Source organism: Anoplophora glabripennis, unplaced genomic scaffold, assembly GCF_000390285.2.
Source record: "Anoplophora glabripennis isolate ALB-LARVAE unplaced genomic scaffold, Agla_2.0 scaffold547, whole genome shotgun sequence".
Classification (NCBI taxonomy): domain Eukaryota; kingdom Metazoa; phylum Arthropoda; class Insecta; order Coleoptera; family Cerambycidae; genus Anoplophora; species Anoplophora glabripennis.
The window spans coordinates 60,256-75,229 of NW_019416690.1; the positions used below are offsets into that span (position 1 = coordinate 60,256).

General features: G+C 32.1%; 1 protein-coding gene across 1 annotated transcript in view; it reads left to right on the forward strand.

Annotated features, from left to right (window-relative positions):
- LOC108912647 (spectrin alpha chain, non-erythrocytic 1) overlaps positions 1–14,974 on the forward strand; it is a 222,883-nt gene that overhangs the window by 18,478 nt on the left and 189,431 nt on the right. The window lies entirely within an intron of this gene.

Sequence of the window (14,974 nt, forward strand, 5' to 3'; positions counted from 1 at the left end):
AGGAGTGATAGCCTCTAAAAATTTAAAATTGGTCCGCCAACGATTTTTTTGTAGTTACCTACATTGAATTTGAAATTGTATTTCTAATAAAAAAATCCTATACATTTTATATAAAATGAAATGTTTAGGAGTTGTTGCTGATATACACATCTGTCATAAGCTTATTTTAAATTTTAAAAAATATTAATTGAATCATGACCTATTTTCTTGGAATAAAATCAAAAACGTTGAAATTAATAAGGTTCTTAGTGACATGTTTTCCAGTATCTCCGCTCTGAGTAGCAGCTCGGTGAATTTGTGCCTATAATTAGTTTTAAGTCATTTGCCCAAGTTTCATCAATCTACGTCAACCATCTTAAGAGATACTTTAATTAACCTGATTTTTTTTTAATTTCGACATTCTATATCCCGAAAACAAATTGATTGGTCTACGATCTATTTCTATGAATTTTTTTCTTAGGACCTATTTACTGTTAAATGACTAGTTGAATACAAAAACTTGACTCACCCTGTATAATAATATGATTTGCAGTAAATAATGGTAGATACATAGTACATTTTTCAATCGAAGGTGAACAATATCAACAAAATAATTAAAATCATGTAATCCATCGATATATATTTATTGAATGTTCCTTTTCTTTTTAATTGTTTATACAGGGTAGGAAAGTGCCGATGGTCTATCTGAAGTTACGTGAGAGCGTTAAAGTAAGCCATAGAAATCCATGCGATAGAGAAGGATGGCTATAATGAAGGCGTCTAATAGTCACCGCCCATTTCGCCCTTCCACAAATAAGAAGTGGATCTTATTTGTGGAAGGGCGAAACGGGCGGTGACTATCAGACGCCTTCATTATAGCCATCCTTCTCTATCGCATGGATTTCTATGGCTTACTTTATCGCTCTCACGTAACTTCAGATAGACCATCGGTACTTTCCTACCCTGTAGGTACCTACTTATTGTTAGAAGTAAAAAGCAGTAACAATAGTTATTTAAAAATCGTATAAATTAAAACATAGGTGTTTAAGTTTTAGAATATAAAATTTCGAGAATACCATATTTTAACAAGATAACATTAGCTTATTTCTATACAGGGTGTCCCAAAAGTATGGAAACAGCACAATAACTTTAGAAAAATGCATTTTGAGGAAAAATGATTCAGACAAACGATTTAGGATTTTTCCCTGGCTATTCAATGGTGACCCTAGATTTGACCTTGACCTTCAAGGTTATTTCAAGGTCAAGTAAATTTTTTTCAAATGGGATGCCCTACTTTTGACCCCAGAAATGAAAAGAGCGGAAAATTTTTCGTTCAGATATGTCCTTGACCATTTTCTGAATTTGACCTCTGATGGTCATTAAAGGTCAAATCAAGGTCACGCATGGTTTGGCGCGCTGTCTTGAAAACAACGGGTTGCAAAAAAAATGACCATAACTAACGTTGTAGGATTTTTCCCTGTCTATCTGACGGTGACCCTTGATTTGACCGTGACCTTCACTCAATCAATTTTGGCAAAAATCAGTTGATTTTTGAAATCGCGTCCGCCATCTTGGACCCGCCATCTTGGACTAAAATTCCTCAAAAACAGATTTCAGATTCGTAGTCAGTGACCCCAAAAACCCCTCTATACCAAATTTGGCGTAAATCGGTTAATTTTTTGGAACCGCGTCCGCCATCTTGGATCCGCAATCTTGGACTAAAATTCCTCAAAAACTGATTTCAGATTCGTAGTCAGTAACCCCAAAAACCCCCTATACCAAATTTGGCATAAATCGGTTAATTTTTTGGAATCGCGTCCGCCATCTTGGATCCGCCATCTTGGAAAATGGTCAAGGACATATCTGAACGTAAAATTTTCCGCTCTTTTCATTTCCGGGGTCAAAAGTAGGGCATCACATTTGAAAAAATCAACTTGACCTTGAAATAACCTTGAAGGTCAAATCTAGGGTCACCATTGAATAGCCAGGGAAAAATCCTAAATCTTTTGTCTGAATCATTTTTCCTCAAAATGCATTTTTCGAAAGTTATTGTGCTGTTTCCATACTTTTGGGACACGTTGTATACACTGGGTGTACAGTACATTAATTGTAATTGAGGATTAATTTATATACTTACTACTTCGTGTTTTATTTACTAGGTTGTCCTTGCTTTATTATTTCTCTTCATTAATTGTCAAAAATTAAACCAAATACACATTCAAGATCGTGGAAGAATCATTACATTGAATTTTCTCTCATAGGTAGGTAGGCGCTTCTTCTCAACGGTGCACATGTTTAGGATCCTGTTCAAATATATTTATTTCACCTCCATTTTTTTCTTAATTAAGTGAGATTTACTAAGATCTCAGGTTAATATAACATAATAAAATGTGAAGACCTGGTAGAAATTATAAAATTTCATATTCCTCGATTAAACATACGGCACCAACTTCTTCTCCAAACAAAAAATTACCGTACTAATTTATATAAAGCCTCTCCCTTGTACCAAATGTTTACCAATTACAGTGTAATTGAATCACGGTTGGATATATTCTGTTCATCTATAACTCAGATAAAGAGTTTATATAATGTTCCTCCTTTAAGTTTATAGATTTGACCTTGTTTTATTTATATGACTTTATTATATGTATTATGTTTGTATCTTATAGCCATTTCTCTTGCTATATATTTGTGTGTTTTTGTGGTTTTTAGCTGGATTTTGTTTTCTCTTTTTATTATTATAGTTTGCTATCCTTATCCTGTAATTAGGCACTGGCCTGTTGGATATAGTAAATAAATAAATAAATAAATATTCATTATTTTTCTTCAATTCACATTTTAAAAAGTCGCTGAAACAGTTCAATTAGTAAACAGAAATTGGCACTTTTCTGCAATATTTTCAATTGTTTGTTGTCATGTTTGACAGACCTATAACATTACCGACTACTTTTTTTTAATAGGACGCTCTGTATTTTATGATATAAATAGATAGCTCTTTTAAAGACGAATTCAGCGATATAAGGTTATACCTACTTTTTGTCATAATTATCAAAAAAAATGAAGGAATTAAATGAAAACAATAATTTAATACTACTTTTTATTTTATTACAGCAAATGTTCAAAGTGTCCCCCATTAACCATTGCACAATGCCCAATTCGATGTTATCAATTACATTTTGAATAACATTTGGTGTTATGTTTTGAACTTCTTCTCTGATAGGATTTTTCAATCTTTCGATAGTATCTGTCCTGTCCGCATACACTTTGCTCTTTAGATAACCCCACAAAAAAATCTAGTGGAGTTAAGGAAGTGTGGTGGCCATTCAAGAGTCCCCTTCTATCTATCCATAGATGTGGGAAAACTTCATTAAGGTAATTTCTTACATCGAGGCGAAAATGTGGAGGGGCACCATTTTGTTGGAACCAGACATCACCAGCAGGTATATCCTGCTCATTAGGGTTACGGAAAATTTGTTCCAGAGCTGGAATCAACTGATAACACAAAAAATCAAAATAAATGTCGCCTGTCAAATTGGTGTCAAAGAAATGAGGTCCCAGTATGCGACTTCCTACTATTCCAGCCCAAACATTCACTTTTTCCGGCCGTTGTGTATATTTTTCTTACATCGAATGTGGATTTTCTGGGCTTTAAACCTAATATTTTGCCTTTTCAAAAATTGACTATTTTCCAATATCGACGACTTGTTCAAAGGCACTATTCTTATCCCCTATTGATAAAAAGTGTATGTCCTTATTGACTTGTGTTAAACTGTGAAAGGACCAGAGGAAACTAACTTTTATGAAATGGAATTTGAACGGTGAGTCTAATCACTATCCAATCCAAAAGTATCTTAAACATATAAATGCAAGGAATGGCGCCTCTGAACTAGAAAACTTAAACGAAGAATTACATCACCATAGATCAGCTGTCAAAGGAAACGGATGTACTAACATAAATATTAAACGAACTCTCAGAAGAACAAGGAAAATGATACATATCCGTCAACAACTTACATACCCTCTATACAAAATTGTGCTGACAAGATAGATCGACTGTTGACATATATTAATACCATCTGCAAAACTTCAAGAAAGATTTTGAGAGTTAAAGCGAACTATAGGGATAATATATCCTAAAGGCGGGTACTGACTCGAGCACTTTACTCCTAACGAACCAACCATTATCTACATTTTGTCGGTAAATAGTAATTAATTGCTCAAAGAAATCCAGTTGCTTGATGGTATTGTGAGTATATTATATACTTAGTGGAACACGAAAAAATGGTTGGACTTTATGAAAAACATCTGGTACTATGGAATCGAAAACGTGATATATCTTACAATAAAGTTAAAAAAATATGAGGGAGTAAAATGAGGTGCCTCGCCCGCATTTATTTTGATTTCTTCTTAGTTAAGGAAAGTGTAAGAGCAAAAACTCCACTTGCCACTATCACATCGTTTACGTTCACGTTTGAATCCGTACACAAACACTAAACTGCGGGTCCAAGTCCAATATAGCAAGCATTTTTACTCCAAAGTCGGTCTGTTCATTGTGCGTGCTCTCTGTTCGTTCGGAGTAAAATGCTTAAGTCACTACTCACCTTAAGGCTTTGGGCTCCAGGTGGTAAAGTGCTCATTGAACAAATAATGACACACGTTAGCACAAGAATAAAATAGGAAGGTAAATGGTACTTAAAAAAATCACAGCAAAGAGAAATCAGTAGTTGTAGGCAATACCAAGATTTTAATTAAAGAAAGATTTTTGCCAAGNTAAATAAATATTGCCTTCTACTTCTATCACCTGTCTGCAAGAACAGTACTATGTTTTTTTACTTATTATTCTTTCTTTTTTATTTCAGATATTGTATTATATTATTTTATTTCATTGCAGGTAAAAAAAACAAGAGTCCAAGATTATTATATCTGCACGTTCTTTTCCATAGTCACGTATCAACAAGAAGTACGTATTTAATATAAGAACTATAATAACCCATCCCTAAAAAATGAAAGTAATAATTTATTGGTATATGAACGATATATTAGCTATATTTATTCAAAATAGGTAAACATTTAATAAAATATATTCAGAAAGTTATGTAATTTGTATAGTATATTCATATATCTTTGAATTTTCATATGGGTATTGTAGAATTTCAAAAATGTTTTCTAAAGGTAAAAGTAAAGGAAATTAGACAAGGATTATGAAGTAAATATATACTAATTATATTAATGTAATCATTGTGTATTATGCAACATTAATTATTATCGCTGTGTACTAATGTCAATGACTTGCGTTGTTTAGTATGTAATTATATACATAGGTATATATTTAACTTTAATATCAGGAATGTACTGTAGAATTTGATACCTGAGGACATTTCAATTGTATGAACATTTATCAAGATACGTGTTTTATTACAGTGACTTGTATTTTATTTTGTTGGTTGTGAGGAAAGAAACATCACTAAGAATAAATGTTTGTTAGAAACATCATCATTGTTTGAGCGCGCCTTTGACAATAATAGTCTAGGAGCCAGATAGGGTTTCGTGGCCAATCATAGTGAGACCCCTTTGAAGAGCCATATCTAAGTAAGGGTGCTCCGGAGGACCAATAGGAACTTTCTTTACTATTTCTGGCTCCTCCTTGAATTTTGTACCAACTTTTCCAAACACCCTGTATAGTGTTTTATATTTTGTATTTGTCCGTTTTTTTTTTAGTGCCAAATTTATTGTTAGACAAAACAGTTTTTATAAAAAATAATCCTTGACTGATCCTATTGGCGCAAAGGCGTGTTAGTTCTTTAAATTCTTTTACAGATGACAAAATACCCAGAAAAAACGAAAACTATGCCATAAACAAATATGTAACTATAGACAATAGTCTAACTCTCAGGTTAAAAATATATTAACCCAATTGTTCTATGTGACAGTTTTTAATAGTACTGGCTAAATTATTCATTGTTGTTTGAACCGTCCAGTAAGGCATGATCTCATTTGAAAGAACGGGCCTGACCCTTGTCACGTGAAACAATGTTTGCGGCCTGTTTTAGCACATTGCCGTAACTGCTCATTGTTAATGTGTTTCGGCCATTGCCCTGATGACTGCGCCTGGCCGCGTATGTAACGTAACTCCTTCGTCTGGGTAAAACATGTTCCTCGGTGTCTCCGAGGTACGGCGAACGGTACTTCGATGGGGTACTCTGTATTAGTCACTTATAGATTCTGCATTTATCATTCCATGCTTCATAATTGTACAAAAATTGTTTTTATTGAATAGTATTGACGTAATAGAAGATTTCAGATGATCATTTCTATTTTATTCATAGATTTAACTATTTAGATAAATTGGAAATAAAGTTTCAATAAATATAAACATTTAGGTATGTATTTGTAATATTTCCAAGTCTCATTTCTTAAAATATGGTTTTAATAAAAACTGAAAGTCATTATTTATCAATATCTAAAAGCCTTGTAAAAGATGAACTTTGTTCAAGAACTAACAAGTTTTAAAAGTGATGTGTTTTTACAGTTTGATACGTAGGTGAAGTTAAATCTAGAGGGGGAAAATTATTGTCTTTTAGAGAAAGATATGAAAAATTCGTAAGGTACTTGACATATAAATTAAATGTGCAATAAATAGTATATTTTGTTGTTTAGAAAGACAAAATCATGTTTTCTACAAAGTTTATTAATCTGAATTATCACAAATAGTGACAGACAATCCTTTTAAAAATATTTGATTTGTTAAAATCTCTTTCTTTGGGCCTTATTAAACCAACGTGGTATAATAAGGCCCTCTTGTGAACTTGCAGTTTTTCGCAATTTATCTTCTCAATGACTTTAAAAACATCCTTAAATTACAAAAAAAAGAAATATAAAACTTTTATTACATATAATCGAAGTCCTGGGTAGGTAAAAAGGCTACTCAAAAAGTTTAGTTAAGTACTCTCTAAGTTTGCAGAGAACAAACTAGGTAAATCAAATTTCTCTTAAAAAATTGAAAACTTCTCTTTCGCTGACAAAAAAAAAACAAATGAGACTACTTTTCCGAGTAGTTCCGAAGATATTTGAAGGAAACTGATTTTATGTATATGCTAAAAAAATGATATTTTTAATACAAATCTTTACCTGTATCAGTCTTACTGATGAATAATAATAATAAGAACAAAATAATAAAAAATTATTATCAAAATCAGACAAGCCGTTTACGAAAAAATTAAATTTAAAATTTTTAGAGATGTGTTACCTACTTTTGATGGAAAGTGTACACTGTTCGACTAAAAATATTTACTGTATGCAGTAATGCGACAACGTCTGATTTTACGTAGTATAGTGAATATAACGACTATTTCTTCACAGGCGCGGATCTAAGGGAGGGGCGATGCCCCCCAGATCGGTCCGAATTTTTTTAATTTTATTTTTAGTACAAATGAAACAACAAAGAACCAACCATAACAATAAACCCCTATAATGAAATTCTAAACTCAGTTCTCAATCTTCTGCACAACCGTTTACTTTTTTTAATTTGTTTATTTATTTTTTTTAGACATCAATTGTGCAAACAGTTCTCCTAAAATCCAATCCTGGATTCGCTCCTGTTCCTTCGTGGGTCTTAATCAAGAGCTTTATCAGCATTTTATTTTTTCATATTTAATTTAAAATTAATTTTAATAGTGATCTATAGAGATACGAAAATAGTGGTACAATGATCATTATAGTATATTTATGTGTTATGAAAATAAGCCTAACAAGACAAATGTCATGAAATTTATACAGGGAGTAATTTAATGAAGGAATGCTAATATCTAATATTTTCATAATTTTGAGTCTAAATTCGAACCTAAATTCGAAAATATGATAATGGGTCAAAATATACCTTACTTTAAAGATGTTTCATTTGCAAGTTCGGAAAATTTAACGGCTAACAATTTATCCCTTGCAATATTTAAGATTTCTACGCCAATAACTTTTATTATCGTTTTACGAATACATTCGACGTGATATTTTTCCGTTGAAATAAAAATGGGAATCAAACGAACTTACCGCGTATACAAAATATTTAGTGGTGTTGAAATTCTGACGTTCTTAATATCGGTGCCTTCCAGTATCTCCGCTACTAGTTAATATACAGACCGTACGATATTTGTTGAGATATAATTCCAAGAAAATCTGTCTCAACAAATATTGTACGGACTGTAATTGTATGTAAATTTCGTAAACTTTTACATGTACATATTTATTTAATTTGCTACTCTAAGTTTCATTAATCTACGTCGAGATATTTATGTTTTCGAGATTATCAAGAGATGCGTGCTCCTTCGTTTAAATACACTCTGTATAAGGTACAATTTTAAATACTAGTAGGTATTTTATGATGCTTGGGAAAAGAATAACATTTTGTCGCATCTACAGAGCTCAGAGCAGAAACTAAGATTCCCGTATCTCTGCACTAGACTATGCGGATGGGTATGTCGCCGCCAATCTTCAGGTCAATCGGCAAGCATTCCTCAGCCTCAGAAGGGTCGGCGGGTCGTTTCGTTTTACAAGGATATTAACGGGCCCTTGTCGCCGAAGATACCGCTTGAAACTATCTCGGCGTCTTTTTAGGATATATGTTGGGATGGGGATAGAAATTTCTAGTTTCTCGGTTGATTTTCAACAGTTTCTTTGGAATGGCCAAGGTCTGGTGTTCAGTTATTAATCGGCCTAACGTTACCAATACGATGCGACAAGGTAGTTCGAATAAAGTTTTATTGAAAAATGCTTAGATATTTGTCTAATTGGACATGAAGAATATTAACGCGGACCTCCAAACTAGTCTGAAAACAATAGCCATTAAGCTATAGGCTTTAAACGTTGGTTCATAGAACTACATTGACGGTGTTGTTATATGCACTGTTTCAGAAGAATTAATGGAATAAAGTCGGTGTAAATTGTTAAAAAATATTTAATTTATATTAACAAAAAAAATTATAATACCTCCAAATACTCGATTATCCACGACTGATTACTACAATGGAAAATTGAAACCCATTTTTCTCAGGAACAATATTATATAGTATGAGAATCATAGGTGGCTGATTTTGGAAAACAAAGAAATCTGTTTTAAATAATTTTCCACCGGGTTGTTTCTAAAATGCTGCTTTATACGCAATTAACGTTTTTGTGTGTGAGTTTTAAATGATTAGTGAAAAAGTTAGAAGTATGTACTGAATTTACATTTTTTATTTGTTTCCTCACTATTAAATGACATCTCGTTGTTATTTTACTAAAAATGCATAAATGTATATTAAAAAATAAGTTCATTAAAAAACTAAATCTGTTAGGTCGCTTCATTTGTCACCGATTCTACAGCAGATTCCTTAGTTTTCGAACGTTAGTATTTATTTTGTAACGACCAATTTGTCGCCGTTATTCAAAAGACCTGTAATGACAAATTTGCATGCAAAGTCGCGAATGCTGGCGCCAATTTTTATGATGTATAATTACTCATTTGTGTATGTCGGACCTTCCAAGGACAATTTTGCCGGCACGTTAATTTGTTTTAATGAAGCTCTGCTTGTCTTGTTTGAACATTAGTTAAGTAACTTGTTTTGTCTTTATTAAAAAGCGTTAATTAAGCTTTGAACCAAGTATAATATATAGAACTTTAAAGTGTAATGATTGAAATGTCAAATATATGGACGAAATTACGAAGGTTATAACTTGTAATTGCTGATTATTCTTTATGGAGGCATAGATATCAATTTATTTTTCACTTTCGTTTATGTATTTTGGACTTCACGTACATTTATGTTTTCTTAGTTTCATCGATGAAGTTAAATTATAATAAAGTTGCTCTGGAGTTGACCATATATTTTTTAAATTTTGGTTAAATTAATTATCTCTTTTTAAAAAAAATTTACATCATTTAAGTACACTGATGGGCATCTTAAAGTCCCCACTAGTTGGGTCTCTCTCGTTCTCTCGCGCCCCACCACAAATAATTAGATATGTTTCGGATTGGGAGTGTTGTTTGGAAATGTACACCGTGGCACCAAAAACTGTTGTATTCAATAGGGTGAATAATAATTAATCCGATAACAGTTGCATTTGATATTTTAAAATATATTATTTTATTAATGATACCTATGTAACATTCCTAGTTAGTTAAATAAGAATATTGAAGATTTTTTTTAAATAAAATGTTAAAAACCATTTACTTTTTTAATCATTATTCGCAACATTCAATACCTGCATATTTAAAGTTTTTTTTTCCTTTACTAGGGATATTCATACAGGGCGGCCCAATAGTGATAATATTACTCATATGCCATACGGATAGAAAATAATTTTAGGCGCCATAAGGGGGACGTTTTAAAAATGTTATGAAGTATGCGGGGTGTTTCCGAAGGCCGCGTCAAACATGATTTTTAAACGCAATAACCCGATTTTTTATATTTCATATTTTAATCATGATAATGAAATAATGATGAAACAGTAAACAATCTTCATTTTGATTCTGAGTTTTATATACAAAATCTTTCAGACAAAATAACTAATGTTTTCCAGAATGAATCAAACATATACCTAAATTGCAAATGAAAATATAAAATTTATTAATAATTTATACACTATAATCGTGAAAGGTAAAGATGATTTACTTAAAAAAGAAACAATTTTGTTTATATTAAACCATTTTGTAATAATAATTGTGTATTACAATTATATAGACCAAATATAAATTCACTCATCATATATCTCTCTAACTAATATTAAAAATAATAAACGTAATTGTGCTTGGTGCATCAATAGCTAATAGTTTTCAATTAATTTAGATGTCAATTAAACAATGAAACGTTGGTAGTAGATGTAAATAAAAATACGTTTTTTACAAAGTATATTATATATTTTTTAATGGAAATAAATATTTAAACGATTAGAATAATAATAACAGTAACACTAAAAATAACATAACAACAACATTAACAATAATAATAAAGATAATAAAAATAATAATAAACGAACTTATAAATTAATGAAGTCTGTTTACACAAAATCGAACTTACCATTGCACTGGTGAGAATATTAAAAAATAAAAAATCTGTTGAAAACAGTAAATCAATCCCCGCAACTATTGAGTCATATTAGGCTGTTTACAAATAAACTCAGTGATTTTTACGAGCAATAGCAAAAAAATCGGGCGAAGCATCTGCGGGAACAACTGAAATTCACGCATGCGTTTTAAATGCTACTACCATTTATTAGCCATTAGACAATACCTATCAAATGCAACTGGTATCAGATTAATTATTTACCCTATCGAATATATCAAGAGTTTATGGTGCCACGGTGTAGTATATCTCCACACCCCACTCCCAGTCTGAAACATTCCGTAATTATTTGTGGTGGGGCGCGATAGAATGAGAGCGACCCAACTAGTGGGGACTTTAAGATGCCCATCAGTGTACCATCGAAAAGCTTCTGCTTGGTAAACATGGACGGCAACTCTAATTTTATAATTCATGAGAGGATAACTGAAAAAAAAAAATGAATTTGGAAAAGTACATCTACTGATTTTTGTAATTAATCAAATATCAAATTAATACTACTGCATGTATGCATTTAAATCATTCTAAAAAGTGTCACATACTTCTGTAGTTCTGTAGAGATGGATGAAATTGTTGAAAAACCTAAAAATTATAAAAGCCTCATTGAATTAAAGAAAGAGAATCGACTATAAATGAGGTAATTTGGTCAGGACTTTGACTTAAAAACTGGAAAACTGCAAAATTTGTTTTGCAAAATAATGACGTTACAACATTTTTTTATTAAAATTTGAACAAACCGCCAATGGTTTGCAACCATTCTCTATGGTCAGATTTGATATTGTTTGAAGTTACTTATTTGTGGCATGGTATTTTTTTTCTAACGTTTATTGCAGGGCGAACGTGTTTTTCTTTGCTTTTTCCATCTTTGGATAGAAAAACCAAATCCAAAGTTAACCTTTAAATGGCCCCTAAATTTGACTACAGGGTTCAAGGTCAGGGTCACAATTAGACCATAAATTATGACCCCCGCAGTTGGTACGAAATTTATCACCAAGGTCATTCAACCTTATCCATAAAATGCAAACATTTACTCTGATTTGACCTTCAGAGGACCCTTAGGGATCAGTATGACCTACGTCTTTGAACACCAACCTGTTCTTTCCATTTCTGGATAAAACAAATGGGATTGATATTTGACATTCTGAAGTTGACCTTTAAATGGCCTCTAAGGTTGACTTCTGGATCAAAACCAAGATCAATATCGTACGGACAGGGGTCCGTTTTAAGGGTAAAACCTTACAACTTTTGTTCTGGAAGTTTTTCAATTGGAGGTGATCTTGCAATGTTATTCGGGGTGATGGATTAAAATGGAAGACACTGTTACAGGCCCCAACTAGTAGTGAATAAAATTTCTAATAACCAGTAGGTACCTAAACCTTGTCAGAAGTGGTGTGAGGACCAAAATATAAAATACTTATCTAAATGATATTTAACAATTTCAATTTATCAGGCATGTGTGTTTTATTAATTATATTTAGACATGCTAATCATTTTCAACTTTTACTTGGGATAATTGTTTATTACTCGCTGTTTATTGGTTATTGATTGTATAATTCAATATTAGTTAGGACATGTAGCCCGTAGAGTAGTTGTTCTCGCAATATCGGCCATTAGGAGCATTGTCTGATCGCTGGTATCGAAGAACATTGTTTAACTTCACTTGATAAGATTTTTTAGAAAAACAATTTTTTAATTTGTTTAAAATAGGTAACTAACTTAATATATTTAAAATAGAATAAAAAGTGTGTGGTATACAGGGTGTTTCAAAAAGGTGTTGCCAAACTTGAGGTTGTTACAGAAGACATTGCGGAAGAAAATGTTTTCGTCGCAAACAAAACAAATGTGAAACACTCAATTAGGTGGGATCAATTTATTACGTGACAGCTCTGTTCATTTGTTTCACTATTCCTCACAGCGTGACATGGATGACATTGCATGACTAGATTAGATGCGTGCAATAGAGCTTTTATCACAGTTGTGGATAAAATCTATTTTCACCAACATCCTGTGTAGGACATGCAGTTGGTAAACACTTATCAGAAGATATAAACGTGTTTATTTTGTTTCAAATCATTTGCATTATCCTTAATATAAATTACTTAAATATCAATGTCTTTTGGTGTCAACGAGATAACATTACGTTTTTGGGCAAAAATTTGTATATGCAAACATTGTCCAAAATCTGAGAAATTTTCCTAATACCGCAAATTTCATCAGATTCAAGCATCAATAAATATGGAACAAATTACATTTTCGTTACTAAAAAGATGTCGCGCCTGTGTTCGTGCAAATGGATTTTTGAGCATTTACTCAAATAAAATCATTAAAATGATGACTAATGTTATTAATTTCTTTATTCGAATAATTAACCGAATGATTAGTATTTGTCATGCCATTTAAGTAACAGTGTTTTCAGTTGTTTTTTTTTTGTAGAAAATTGAAAGACGAATCCGAAAATATCATGGTTGTTACCGTAAAGCAGTGGCGTTCTATTTTATTTAGAAAAATATGCCACCGATACCTTGTATCTCCGCCACTGGAGCATGTAAATTTTAGTAAATTTAGATCTTGGACAATGTTTACATAAATACATGTGCTCAATTTCAAATTATTTCACTTACTAGTTATTACATAATTATTTTAAAAAATTAAAAATATTTTTTGAAGTTTAACACACTGTGTTTTCAACGAAGCGTTCTAGATAAAAACTTTATAGGAAAGACTCCTCTTAAAATTCACCAAAGAATACGAGGTCACCATTTATGAATCACCCTGTATTCTCTACCAAAAGTTATACAAGTAGCAATCAGTTTTTCTCGATTTTATTTAAAATAATCATGCAATATCTTTTAGAAGTCCTGGAAATTTCGAGAAAATTCTGCAAATTTAATACTGAAAGCGGTCTACACATTTTAAAGGCGTTGTGATTTAAACAAATGGAATGTATTGATTGAGAAACATGAGGTTCCTAGAGTATATTAAATCCTTGACAAGGTCACATAGGAGTGGAAATATTTACTTACCTGAGATCACTTATAATTGCCGGCGAGAGGCTACGTTACGGGTCTCGGGACCAGTTTTCTAAGAAGAATAGATATTATTATTAGAACACCACTTGTAAAGGTGTTCCGTTAAAAAAATTGTTAATGAAAGGATATTTATTTTATAGTAGGTACCCATAATCAGAATCTTACATTATCTACATAATTGAGAAAAAATGTTGACGCATTAATAATACTCAAAGCGAATTATTTTTCTTTTACTATTATTTAGGTATTATTGTGCGTAGCATATACAGGATGTTAACAGAGACAAACTTCCACCACTAATTTCTCTCGTCAGAACAAACAAAAAGATAACAATTAACAGGGTTACGATTTTTCTTAAAACGAGTATTTTCTTAAGGATTTTATGATCTTGTAATGAACCTTTATTAATTTAACCTTTAAATATCCGATGTACGATTGTCTTCTCCTATGTTGATAATGTTTGAATTGAATTTTGTATTTATTACAGGTCTGAGTACTAATATTCGATGAACAATTTGTCAACGTCGTCAATCGGCTATAAAAACCGAGCTTCGCACTTGAAAAAATAGTATTGTTGATCGGCAATTTTCTCAGCACCAAGTAAGTCCTTTTCCCCCTTGGTATCGTCCCTTTCCTACCAAGATTCCTCTCTCCTTATCCTTCCGTCTGGGAACAGAGCGTCGACAATTTCCCTTGTTCCTAGAGCTTCCGTGACCGCTTCCGTCCAGGAATAGAGCGTAGGCAATTTTCCGAATATTATTACCGACCGTCACTGATTTGTCAGTGGTGAATTTTTGTAAATAAACGGGCGTATACCTATAGAAAAACGTGGTTTTCTTATCAAGACCCCTGGTTTACACTTTTCTCCACTCCTGT